This window comes from Alosa sapidissima, chromosome 5 (assembly GCF_018492685.1).
Source record: "Alosa sapidissima isolate fAloSap1 chromosome 5, fAloSap1.pri, whole genome shotgun sequence".
Taxonomy (NCBI): domain Eukaryota; kingdom Metazoa; phylum Chordata; class Actinopteri; order Clupeiformes; family Clupeidae; genus Alosa; species Alosa sapidissima.
This window is the reverse complement of record NC_055961.1, coordinates 19,843,679-19,857,860: the sequence shown is the minus strand read 5'-3', so window position 1 is coordinate 19,857,860 and position 14,182 is coordinate 19,843,679. Positions and strand designations below refer to the sequence as shown.

Genomic DNA, 14,182 nt, shown 5'->3' with positions numbered 1-14,182 from the left:
CACTACACAGTAGCTTAAGGTGTGTTGCTAAAGCAGCCATAATGAAATGAAGGTGTCATTGTTTGGATACTTCACACACACGTGCTTTTTAATTTCACAGACTACAACTACCAAGCTGGAATCAAAGCACATCGATTCCCCTCTCACACCCTGCACGCACTTAAAACAAAATAAACAGGCGTCTCAGTCTCACGCATGTAGGCAAAACTGTATCAGACCGGTGTAACGTTGGTAAATCTTCCATTGCACAGAATGATTTTGTAGCACGTGCAATAAATGACAGTCGAAAGATACAAACAGTGCTGCTATCAATTTGCTTGGTATAACCGCATTTATAGTTTTCTATATCAAATGCAATCAATCAAATGGGCCTCCATCACTCAACCAACGCTAACGGTAACATTACCTAGGTCCTTATTGATATTACAAGATTAACGTACCTGCAGTAAAAACCAAGCATGTCCGATAAACATCCTCACTTCATCCTCACTTACACTTCATGTGAACATCGTCCTGTCCTTATTAGATGTTCGCTGCGGTAAATTACAGTCCTTGTAGGAAGTGTCCATTATTTTTTCAACACACTTTTAACTTTCAAAAAAATTACATCTCACTGCAACGATGCGCCATCTAGTGGACAAACGACTACTTATCGCCAATACTGAAAATGCAGCCATGATGATGATGATGAATATTTTGGCTTTCTTTTGATCCTATTGAATTTGTAATTATGTATCGGCCGTTCTAATACCGATAGTATGTGGGTGCCTGTGTGTGTGCATGTTTATATGTGTGCACCGCCATTTACAGGCCAATGAGTGTACAGTCACTAAATGTACACATAATCTAATTTTTTTAGCCCCCCCCATGGATGAAATTCTACGAAACTTGGCATACCCCCAGACCCCCAGAGAATGCCAGGTCAATCATACACATAAAATTTGGTGCAGTTCTGAACATCTTAACTGAAGATAGGGGCGATTAAAGCAGAATAATATTGCATTTTCATTTTTGACCGGGGCGGGTGGGGGGGAGGGGGGCAAATCACAAATGAGTGATTATGAGCCAGGTTGATGTGGGCCCTTGAGACCAACATACCATAAAAGATTCACAGAGAACTGTGTCTGCCCTACCCTCCTTTCGGGGGGTCCAGTCCAGCGGGGGGGCTGCAGATGAAAACGAAAAATGACAGTTCCATGCTATCCATGTGGGGGTACATGCCCACCAAGTTTTGTGTACCCCGGTCTTTCAGTGTCCCGGGAATCCTTGTTGGTGTACGTCACTAAATGTACACATAAATTATTTTATTGTAAGGCCCCCCATGAACGAAAGTACACAAAACTTGGCATGCATTCAGAGGGTGTCATAATGATCCTACACTTTTAATTTCGTGCAGTTTTGACCTTGTCAGCCAGAGATATTGAGATGAAAACACCTAATTTTTTGCTTTTTAATTTTTAACTAGGTGGCGCTATACATTAAATAAGTGGTAATGGGATGGGTTGACATGCCCCCTTAAGACCAACATACAAAAAAAAGGTGGACCTCCTAGGCCCTACGGTTCTCGAGATATTCACAGAAAACTGTCTCCGGCCACCTACAGGCCAGTTGGTGTATAGTAACATAAATTAATTTATTGTGTGGCCCCCCATGAACGGAATTCCACAAAACTTGGCGTGCATACAGAGGGTGTCATAATGATCCTACACTTCCAATTTCGTGCAGTTTTGACTATGTTAGGTCACAGATACCTTCAATTACACCACCTCATTTTTACTTTTTTGTGTTTAACTAGGTGGCGCTATACATGAAATGAGTGGTTATGGAATGGGTTGACATGGCCCCTTGAGATCAACATACAAAAAAAAAATGGTCCTCCTAAACCCTACGGTTTTCGAGATATTCACAGAAAACTGTGTCTGCCCTACCCTCCTTTCGGGGGGTCCAATTCAGCAGGGGGGCTACAGATCAAAACGAAAAACGATGGTTCCATGCTATCCATGTGGGGTTACATGTCCACCAAGTTTCGTGTACCCCGGTCTTTCAGTGTCCCGGGAATCATTGACGGAAATTTGGGCATGCGAAAAAGAAAAAAAAAAAAAAAAAGAAAAAAAAAAAAAAAAAAAAATTCTCACTAAACCTATATGACCGCCGCTTCGCTGCGCGGCGGTCATAATAACAGTTAACAGGCATACACTGTAAACCTGAACAGTCAAACTAACTCAAAATATTTCAGGGCATTACCGTAAAATAGTTAATTTATTTAAAGCAAAAAACAAATATTTGATTTAAAGGAACTGTATGTAAGAAATGTATTTCAATTAATCATAAAATGGCCCTGATATGTCACTAGACATTAAGTAATCATGTTCATTTCAAATTATGGTGACCAGATGTCCTCTTTTGCCCGGACATGTCCTCTTTTTGAAACCTAAAAATGTGTCCGGGCGGAATTTCAAAGTCGTCCGGGATTTTGTTATTCTACCCTCAAACGTGTTTACAGTGAATTTGCATTGCTCTCTCTTTTATTCATAGATATATCTATGTCTTTCATTCACATACTAGTCACGCCCTCCCCCTTCAGTTCGCTTTGCATTGAGTTAAGAGAGCCTGACCTTAGCTACCGTCATTGGTCGATAGTAGGCCTAATCTCTCTCAACATTTAATTGGTCACTCAGTCACCTCAATAGCGCAAACTTCCTTGTTTAGTGTAAGTTCACTGACGAATTCAAACGTAAATTTCCATGTTTTTGTCTCGGTCGAGATCAACATGAAGCTGAGTAAAGCAGACACTTACGCGTCGGTCACAAATAAAGGTGCCAACGACCTACAGGTAGGCTACACAATGTTCAGCAAAGCATCGAACGGCAGCGAGGGGTGAGAGCTCATCAGCTAAAGTAACAGAGTTTTTCGACCTTAACATTACGTCTCCAAAATCATTTTGATGGCACATAACCTCATAACCATAGACTGTAAAAAATATAACATGACGAACGGCACTTCTGCCATTGTCTAAGCGGCCTTCTCTAGACGATTGCCGACCTAGCAACTTTCTAGTTTCGGGTAGGAAACTGCACTTTGGTTATCCCTTTAAACTGCCTTTAAGGGATAGCCTGCACACTGACAACAGCAGATGTCAATAATCCTCTATCTACTGTAGCCTATATTCAGGTGAATTAAATATCTTGGCATAACATGAGGGATAGATGTAGGCCCATTTCTTTACAAAAGAAATATCTAATAATAATGGGTTGAAAAGAGGTAGGCCTAATAATAAGACCAAACATATCCACGTCAGTCCCCATCAACACAACTGTTTTCACAGGTCAGGATTATTAAACTCTAAAACAGATTGTCAAAATTATAGAGCTACTGTAAAAGATTCAGTTTGTATTTTCAGAAATACCTTGGATCAAATTTAGAGATATGCAACATTAAAGATGGGTCGCCATCCAAATGTATCTTGCGCATATTAGAGCTCAACAGCCCCGCTTTTATTGTAATTATTGTTTTTGCACATTTAAAACTTTCAAGTGTTCAAAATAGTCTTTTGAGGCAGTGTTTTTCTGTTAGCGTTGGGCCGGCCAATAAAGCTCATTATCATACATAGTCACCATGTCTGTTGACACATGCCCCCCCGCTGAAGTGTCCTCTTTTTCACGAACCCAAATCTGGTCACCCTATTTCAAATACTTATTACAAATCCAAAAACTTTTATTAAAGGAACCGTATATAACAAATGTATTTCGATTAATCATAAAATGGCCCTGATATGTTACTAGACATTAAGAAATCATGTTCATTTAAAATACTTACAACTGACAACAGTAGTCCGGCCAGGATATTGTAATTTAAAAAGTGAAGTTGCAGCCCTCAACTGATGTTGATGTTGTGTTTTCTACTACTGAGTACTGTGTACTCTACTACTGTAATCAAAGTCAGTAGTGTTTCGGCATCCGGGTTGGCAACCTCGAGTCAGGGGGGAGGGGGAGGGGATACACCGCTCTACAGTAATTTGAAAGTAATGACTGATGTAGCCTTTGTCACACGAGTCTTGTAGAAAGTTGTCAATCTCCAGTTTGAAGTCCACTGTGGGGTTCCGCCCCAATCTCATATAGCACACTTCATTAGACAGAGTATTTTGGAGGTGTATAGTTGTTGATCCATTAAGACTATGCCTCCTCCTTTGTCAGCAGGTTTCCAAATCACGCCTTGTTTTTCTCCAAGTTGGGATAGTATCTTCTGCTCCTCGTACCTATAGTGTGTGTTGTTGGTTTCGGACATGATGTTCTCTATATCTTTGTCAACTATAAGTTGCAAAAGGTCGTGATTGCTGCATTATTACCAGGGGGCCAAAAAGACTTTGTTCTCAGTGGGCGTGTCGGATTAGGGGGGGGGACATACCTTACCTGTGTATTATCCTGGTGACCGTGATTTGTTCAAGTAGCATAAGAGTTGTTCCTGGACCAACATTCGAAAGACGGTTCTGAGCCTTCTGCTTCTCCCATTGCAATTATGAAATTTCCCTTCAGAAACAACCAGTGGTCACCATAACTTGTATCTCAATATGGGTATGTGTCACAGGCGAGGGGCACTACCACCACCTCCTTCTACCACAATCTACCCCAGGGAGACCACTGTACCCTTCAAACACTCGGACACCAGAGCTTAATTAAGAAATGTTTTATTTAAAGTGTCATTAAAAGAGGTTATTTCTTGGCAATAGAAAATACTGAAGGATAGTCCCCGTTGCCGCCAGTCGCCCCCTTCTCCAGTCCGTCAGTCGAGGGTCCGGAATTGTATACCAGATGTAGTGTAGGCTACCGCACCCACTCTGGTCGTTGTGTCGCCGGCTCTCCACCCCGGTGGTCTCCAATGGTCGCAGCAGGCCAGGTTGTAATCCAGTCTCACCCTGGACGGCAGTGGCTGCCTACACAGACAGGTAAACAGGATTAAGCGGAGCGCCCAACAGTCTAGTAGGTCTTGGGGTAACAGTTCCACACATGTGGGGTATAGCACAGCACAGAAGCACACCAGAACAAGGTACGAATCCAATCAACACTTCAGTGAGGTCACCCAATCCTTAGTACATACACAATTGTTACAATTAAGGCTAGGCTGCTGGGGGTTACACTACGCTGGCCCACGTTACTCTGATTGGCGAGGGGAGGGCAGAGGAGGTGGATAAGGGGCACAGTCCAGAGAGAGGGGTAATAATATTTTCACACAGTCAACTCAAAGCAGGAGCAATAGCAATAGGCTATGGGCATAGGCAGTTCTTAATGAGGCGACAGGGATAATAGCCGTGAGTCTTATAGTAGCTTGCACAGTCACAGAGATAAAATTGAGTTCACAGTGGGCATTTGTTCACATTTAGCATCGGACAGTTCTGGAGGCAACACGCAATTGCAATCAACAAGCGTGGGCCATATAGTAGCTACACAGCCACAGAGTTCATATCAGGCAGGCCCAAAGCATTCAAACAGTACCGATAAAGCAGTGCAAAATCAATAGCGTGTGCAATATAGCTACAGTCACAGTGGGAAATGTGTCGGACAAGCACAAAGCATTCGGACAGTTCTTGGTAAAGCAACACGCACGTTCAAAGTCAATGGCGTGCACAATATAGTAACTACACAGTCACAAAGTTAAGCAGACGCAGAGCAGTGGCAGTTCTCAGAGGGAAGGCAGAATACAGCGATCCCTCATAAATAAGATGATAACAATCGTAATCCAAGGTTCACAGTCACAAGGGGTTAGCGACAGCTAGGTAGCACAGTAAACAATAACTTAACTTCGTGAGGGGTGAACGATTTCACCCATCAGACATCCAACAACGCAGTGTGTAGGAGCGGGATTCACCCAGACAACTTCACAGGCCACAGGCAAGGCGGTGGTCTTGGAACAGCTATTCCTCCGGTTGGCAAAGCCACTCCGTCTTCGCTCCACTCGCGATAGTCCACTCTCACTCTGCAACGTGCAACCGTTTTCCCCACCAAGACACGTGAAGTGACTACAAGCAGGGTCCCTAAAAGCTCAAGCTTTTCCCCCGTGCACCAATCACCAGCTTTTACCATCAACGTTATTCACCTGTGTGTAATTATGTAAACAAAGGATGGAGGTATCCACTGTGGTGTTCACCTAATTAACCCCCGTGCAGACCCCCGTCCTCAACGTTATTGGCCTCCCCCACTTTTCCCATCTGCTCACCCCGTGACACCTTTCCTTGCATATTTGTGTGTAAAATAGTTGTAAAACTAGATGTACCGCAGAGCGGTACAAAATATGACCGCCGCCCAGTCCAGCACATTTTTTCCACAAAAAGAAATCACGCTGAAAGGCCTATATGATTCTGTCTCACTAAATTGCATTATCCACACTCAATTCTCACTGGTATCTGCTAGACAACAAGTACCAAAACTTGATTAGTTCATAGATTTCACATGTAAAATTCATTTTATACAACCCCACCTCCATCTTGCCTGTTCATAATTCTTAGAAATTCTTGATTGTTTGTGTTATGTTTATGTTATGTGTGTGGGTGTGTGAGTGTGTGTGTGTGTGTGTGTGTGTGTGTGCGTGCTTGTGTGTGTGCCTGCGTATGTGCCTGTGCATGCAAGCGTACATATGTCTACTGTGTGAGTATGTGTCATACGTATGATTACTGGCAATGTATGTGTGTGTGTGTGTGTGTATCTGTTTGTGCACATGTGTGCACATGAAATGGGTTAACATGACCCCTGGAGGCAAACATACGGAAAAAAATGGTCATCCTAGGCCCTACAGTTCTCAACATATTCACAGAGAACTGTGTCTGCCCTACCCTCCTTTCGGGGGGTCCAATTCAGCGGGGGGGCTACAGATCAAAACGAAAAACGATGGTTCCATGCTATCCACCAAGTTTCATGTACCCCGGTCTTTCAGTGTCCCGGGAATCATTGACGGAAATTTGGGCATGCGAAAAAGAAAAAAAATAAATAAATAAATAAATAAAAAAAAAAATCTGACTAAACCTATATGACCGCCGCTTCGCTGCGCGGCGGTCATAATAATTATGTAGAAGAAGAAACATTCACAAAAAATCCATCCATCCAAAAATGACCTTTGTTTTTGATAGCTGTTGAAAACGGCATGGAACTGACAGAGATGTTTTTGTTTAAAAATACATAAAAAAATAAATAAATAAATAAATAAATAAATAACATTATGCTGATACCTTTTGCTTTTCCCAAATACAATGTAGCCTACAGGTGTAAGTGACCTTTCATCAATCCAGTTGCAATGGATGAACTGTGATGAACTGCCCTACTTGTGATTGTTTAGAGATTTTAAAGGTTTTATAACAATGCTACATCTTCTTTGGCTATTCTACAATCTATTCACCTTTTCAGCACCAGTAGGCTACTTTCTGTGCAGCCGCACACACACACTCAGGCATGCCAAACAAGCATACACAAAAGTTTCAAGAGTGGGGGATGGAGTAAAATATGGAGACAAATTGAAGTGTGATTTATTTTCGCGGAACGGATGTACAGGACTGAGCGGCGGTCATATTTTGTACCGCTATGCGGTACATCTAGTTCTTGCAAATGTTAGAGGCTAGGCTAGAGAACATACATTTATGCTACCAAATTAGCTTGCTAATAGGTAGGCGCAGCATGCAACTATGTGAAGTTCCAAGCCGGTGTAATGTTAGTTCACTGGCTAAGGTGTACACTTTTGGACTACTAATGTAGCTTGGTAATAGGCTAAAGCAGTCGCTTTTGTTCGTACATGGTCCTGGAGTTGGTCCAGGACCCACATTGTCATGTTTGTACAGGACCGTCATTACAATGTTGGTCCAGGACCGTCTTTACAATGTTTGTCCAGGACCATTATTAAAATGTTGGTCCAGGACTGTCTTTACAATGTTGGTCCAGGACCCACATTGTCATGTTTGTCCAGGACCGTCATTACAATGTTGGTCCAGGACCCACATTGTCGTGTTTGTCCAGCTGTCATTATAATGTTGGTCCAGGACCCACATTGTCATGTTTGTCCAGGACCGTCTTTACAATGTTGGTCCAGGACCCACACTGTCGTGTTTGTCCAGGACTGTCATTACAATGTTGGTCCAGGACCGTCTTTACAATGTTGGTCCAGGACCCACATTGTCACGTTTGTCCAGGACCGTCATTACAATGTTGGTCCAGGACCCACATTGTCATGTTTGTCCAGGACCGTCTTTACAATGTTGGTCCAGGACCCACATTGTCATGTTTGTCCAGGACCGTCTTTACAATGTTGGTCCAGGATTGACATTGTCATGTTTGTCCAGGACCGTCATTACAATGTTGGTCCAGGACCGACTTTATAGCTTGCTAATAGGCAATACAAATCTGTCAGTTGTTGTTAGACTGTTTTTCTTTTTTGCTACATTTCTGAGAAACTTGCCATGTTTAAACCTTTATACAATAAGCTACACAATATTTTTGTCTGCTTTGTTTATTCCAGGCCCATTATAGGGAAATTTGTCCCTGTACATCACAGGGAAGTTGGTCAAGGTCCATCATAAGGAAGTTGGTCCAGGTCCATCACAGTGAAGCTGGTCCAGGCCCATCACAGAGAAGTTGCTTCATGTCCATCACAGGGAAGTTGGTCCAGGTCCATCATAAGGAAGTTGACCCAGGTCCATCACAGGGAAGTTGGTCCAGGTCCATCGCAGGGATGTTGGTCCAGGCTCATCATAAAATTTGGTCCAGGTCCATCACAGGGAAGCTGGCCCAGGTCCATCATAAGAAATACCAGTCTGCACACACTCTGCTTTGGTCTAGACCCAAATGGATGGTCAAGCGATACATCACTGTTTCAATTTAATTTTCTCCTCATTAATCTGTTTATATTATAATTAAAGGGGGTTGGACAACAGTTTAAGAAAGATGTTTAGTAGGGGATTAACTTTTACCATGTTAAGCTATGGAGACTGACTGAGTGTGGGTCGTTAAGGGCACTTATTTGGAAAAATATATTGAAATGTATTTTAAGTGTCAAAATTGTTTTTTTTTTCTGTCAATTTTGAATATGTACATATATTTCAAAATATATTGTGAAAATATTTGTCAAATATTTTTTTGTGTATGGGGAACATTATATTAATGTAAACACTTACTGTTACAGCTATAAAAATGGCAGAATCATTGTGAGGTGGGCTACACGCTTCACAATGACAGCAAAGAGTTGTCATCGTTATGTGCTTTGTCCATCAGACAACGCAGCTTTCTGCGGCAAGACACGCATGCTGCTTGACTTGGTTCCACTTCCAATATACCACATAACGATAATACTGGAAATTTAAATGAAGGATCAATATTCGGTTTTCCTTTATTTAATTTTCGGTTTAAAAATATTCGGTCCTCGGTCGGGTATATTTTATAATATTTTATAACATATCATTAATGGCACTTCCAAAAGTTTTTATTAGATAGATTGGTGCTGGGTAATAAGTCTTAGTGAATGTCTGATAACAACTCTTTGCTGTCATTGTGAAGCGTGTAGCCCACCTCAAACATGGGACTGCCATGTGGCTTACACTGTCCATTCACTTCCCCCTATTGATGGACATTGCTAGGCAAGCTTCAAAGTTCCTCATAAACAAACCACAGTATATCGGTTTCTAAATCTGCAGTCAGCAAGTCCCCAAATGATGTATGCAAGATCAGCCACTGTTTCCAAATAGGAAATGTGACAACTGTACAATAGTTCAAAGATTACCCAAAAAGAAGTTAAAGGCTATATTGGGTAAAGTTATACTGATGTCCCTGACTCTATAGCGATGTTAACTGTTCTTTTGTGACACATTATGTTACAATGTTACAATAAATTGTGAATGCTATTCTACAGTATGTTGCCACTGTCATTCCTTAATCTACCCCAAACTCTTTTGCAACCAATAAACATGATTCTTTGAGATTGTAAAATAATTATATATGGTTTGGTGACACCTATACAGGTAAATTCAGAGATTCTTAGAAAAGTGTATGGCTCCATTCTCTAACAACTTGTAAAGGGACTTTGTGCACAATCCCAGATAAAGGACAAAAACAAGAAAAAGTGTTTAGGAAAAAGTCCACACACTCCTTGGTATTTTCTTTTCTTGATTTATTTTCTCATAGTTTGGCAAGACGTTATGACCTTCATTGTTCTTCCTCAGATTCACTGCAAACACAGGCATTGCACATGGCCTAAATCACCTGGCCTACAGTATAGGGGGGAGCCAGCTCAGTGACTCATTAACCCTTACAGGTATGGCAGGCAAGCTTGTATAAGTATAAGTATATATACTCTTTTGATCCCGTGAGGGAAATTTGGTCTCTGCATTTATCCCAATCCGTGAATTAGTGAAACACACACAGCACACAGTGAGGTGAAGCACACACTAATCCCAGCGCAGTGAGCTGCCTGCATCAACAGCAGCGCTCGGGGAGCAGTGAGGGGTTAGGTGCCTTGCTCAAGGGCACTTCAGCCGTGCCTACTGGTCGGGGTTCGAACCGGCAACCCTCCAGTTACAGGTCCGAAGTGCTAACCAGTAGGCCACAGCTGCCCCAAAGTGGCGTGACTAATGCCAAACAAATGCATGAGAACATTAGAAGAAACATTAGTAGAACTTAGAAGAAACATTAGTAGACCAAAACAGATTTCTAGTGTATACAAATGCAGATTTGAAAAAATATACAGTTCAATCATTCATTAGACTTTCTGTTCACAGTCCATATTACAAGTTCATATTACAGAAAAGGTCTGATTACAAAATCTTCATTAAGCCCTCTTGGGGCTAAAGTTCCCTGGTGGTAGATCTAAAAAGCCTCTCTTTTTAAAAGCTGACTGTCTATGTCCCCTCCTCTTCGGTGGTTTTTGACTTGTTTTATCCCTATGAACCTCCAAATTTGTTTAAATGAACCACCAGGGGACTCTTATCATGATTGTTTCTGATGTTGCTTCTGTGTTCACATTCTTGTCTTCAGAGCCCTGCGTGTTTTTCCTACATATGCTTTCCCACAGGGACATTTGATCAAATATACCTAATTAGTAGTGCTGCATGTGATTTTTCCTTTAACCCATAGTTCTTTTCCTGTTATAGGGTGATTAAAGGAGTGACATTTGTGTGTGAAATTGTCCTGTGCTCAGTGCCCACATGGATAATTTCCATCTGGAAATATTGCGGTGTTGGTGCAGGTGGGCAGCCTGTTTTCATAGTCTCTGATGTTGTCTGGCCTCTTGTAGAAAATTAAAAATATAAAATATAATATATACAAAAAATATATATTGACAAAACATATATTGACAAATATGACAAAAATATATATTTTTGACACTTAAAATATAATTCAATATATTTTTCCAAATAAGTACTCTTGCCGACCCACACTCCATCAGTCTCCATAGCTTAACATGGCAAAAGTCAATCCCCTACTAATCTTATCTTTCTTAAACTGCTGTTCCATGTCCCACCCCCTTAAATTATAGTATAAACAGATTAATGAGGAGAAAATTAAATTGAAACAGTGATGTATCGCTTGTGCAGCAGACGTTACTGCCATTGCACAAGGCTATTGACCATTCATTTGGGTCCAGACCAAAGCAGAGTGCTATTTCTTATGATGGACCTGGGCCAGCTTCCCTGTGATGGACCTGGAGCAACTTTCTTATGATGAGCCTGGACCAACATCCCTGCGATTGACCTGGACCAGCTTCACTGTGATGGACCTGGGTTAACTTCCTTATGATGGACCTGGACCAACTTCCCTGTGATTGACCTGGACCAGCTTCACTGTGATGGGCCTGGACCAGCTTCCTTATGATGGATCTGAACCAGCTTCATTGTGATGGACCTGGACAAACTTCCCTATGATGGACCTGGAATAGACAAAGCAGAAAAAATATTTTGCAGCTTATTGTATAAAGGTTTAAACATGGCAAGTTTCTCAGAAATGTAGGAAGAAAAAAAATCAGTCTAACGACAACTGACAGATCTGTATTGCCTAATAGCAAGCTATTTTTTTGTATTTTACCTAGCCTAGCAGCTAACATTAGCACTAATTACCATGGCAACAAGATTGCTAAATGAGCTTCAAAGCTATATCAACTATTGGGTCTCTTCTTGGTAATAGGCTAAAGCAGTCACTTTTGTTTGTTGTACATCTTCCAGGAGTGACCACCATTTTGTTCCAGGACCGTCTTTACAATGATGGTCCAGGATCAACATGGCGATGTTGGTCCAGGATTAACATTGTAAAAACGGTGCTGGACCAAGATTCTAAAGACGGTCCCTGACCAACATTGTAAAGACGGTCCTGGACCAACATAGTAAAGACAACATTGTAAAGTCGGTCCTGGACCAACATTGTAATGACGGTCTTGGACAAACATGACAATGTCGGTCCTGGACAAACATGACAATGTGGGTCCTGGACCAACGTTGTAAAGACGGTCCTGGACCAACATTGTAATGACAGTCCTGGACAAACACGACAATGTTGGTTCTGGACCAACATTGTAAAGACGGTCCTGGACAAACATGACAATGTGGGTCCTGGACCAACATTGTAATGATGGTCCTGGACAAACATGACAATGTGGGTCCTGGACCAACATTGTAAAGATGGTCCTGGACCAACATTGTAATGACAGTCCTGGACAAACACGACAACGTGGGTCCTGGACCAACATTGTAAAGACGGTCCTGGACAAACATGACAATGTGGGTCCTGGACCAACATTGTAAAGACGGTTCAAGACCAACATGGCAACGTCGCTCCAGGACCATGTACAAACAAAAGCTACTGCTTTAGCCTATTACCAAGCTACATTAGTAGTCCAAAAGTGTGCTCCTTAGCAAGTGAACTAACATAACACCGGGTTGGCACTTCACATAGTTGCATGCTGCACCTACCTATTAGCAAGCTAATTTTGTAGCATAAATTTATGTTCCCTAGCCTAGCCTCTAACATAATAACAGAGGCACCAAGATTGCTAAATAAGCTTCAAAGCTACTTCAACTACTGTATCCCTTCGAAATAAGTTATTTAAAAGATGCATAGCCACTGAATTACCTATTAGGAAGCTAATGTATTACAGTAAATGTATGGTCCCTAGCCTGGCAGCTAACATTAGACAACATGGAACCAAGTCAACTAAAACGAAAAAAAAAAAAAAAAAAAAATCTAAGGTGCATATATTCAGATTCCACTCGGAATTACTTTATTTTACAACTATTTTACACAGAAATATGCAAGGACCTACCTTTATTGAGATACAAGTTGGTGATCCACTGGTTGTTTCTGGAGGGAAATTTCAAAATGGCAATGGGAGAAGCAGAAGACTCACATTGATGACATCACAAGGCTGTGATTGGTTAAAGAGTTGTTGGTCCAGGACCGTCTTTAGAATGTTGGTCCAGGAACAACTCTTACTTGAACAAATCACGGTCACCCCAGTTTGAGGGGGCGCTAAAAGTTTTTACCGCGAACGCACACTGACATATCGCTCAGGTCCTACTCGCACATATAAATAATATAATATAAATAAATTCACGCGAATTTTAGGATATGCACTTAACACAAATGGAAAACATCATAGTTAGTGGTTCGAAAATTTAATACCTCATCAGATGACGTTTATTACTTTTTAATACTTTTCATGGCTAATTTCATTTACTACCTTTTAATACTTTTTACAACCCCGGGGACACCCTGTTAACGTTAACCGCTTTCACACACGATATAAAATACACGATGATAAATATAAAATTCAATATCAAAACACTATTATTTACACGATTACTCCTGAAATAACTGCTATTAACTGCACATTCACTATATAAAAATCCCTGTTTGGAGGAAATTGGTTCGCGTGCTGTCGCCGGTTGGAAATGGTTTCAATGGCAAAATAAATCGCGCCGGTTTTGCCTATATTATTCAGTGAGGCGCGGTGGTTTATGGGATGAGTAGTTCCTTCGCTTGGAATGAAAATATGTACACAGTCCTGTACCTTTGACTTTTTTTGGATTTTCTCTTCGTTTTTTCACTCGAAATTATATGTTGTATGCTTATGAGTTATGCCGTAGCTGGTTAGCCTAAGACATGCTGTAAAACTCGTTAGATACGGATTTTTCCAAATGTCAATGGGACAAATAAATGGGAATCTT

General features: G+C 41.4%; 1 long non-coding RNA gene across 1 annotated transcript; it reads right to left on the bottom strand.

Moving 5' to 3' along the window:
• Window positions 1-4,668: 4,668 nt before the first annotated feature.
• Window positions 4,669-6,169, bottom strand: LOC121709262. The gene is made up of 2 exons (XR_006031881.1): window positions 5,095-6,169; window positions 4,669-4,930 (listed from the first exon to the last, which is right to left on the bottom strand). It is a non-coding gene; the product is annotated as an uncharacterized LOC121709262 (long non-coding RNA).
• Between the last annotated feature and the right edge of the window lie 8,013 nt (window positions 6,170-14,182).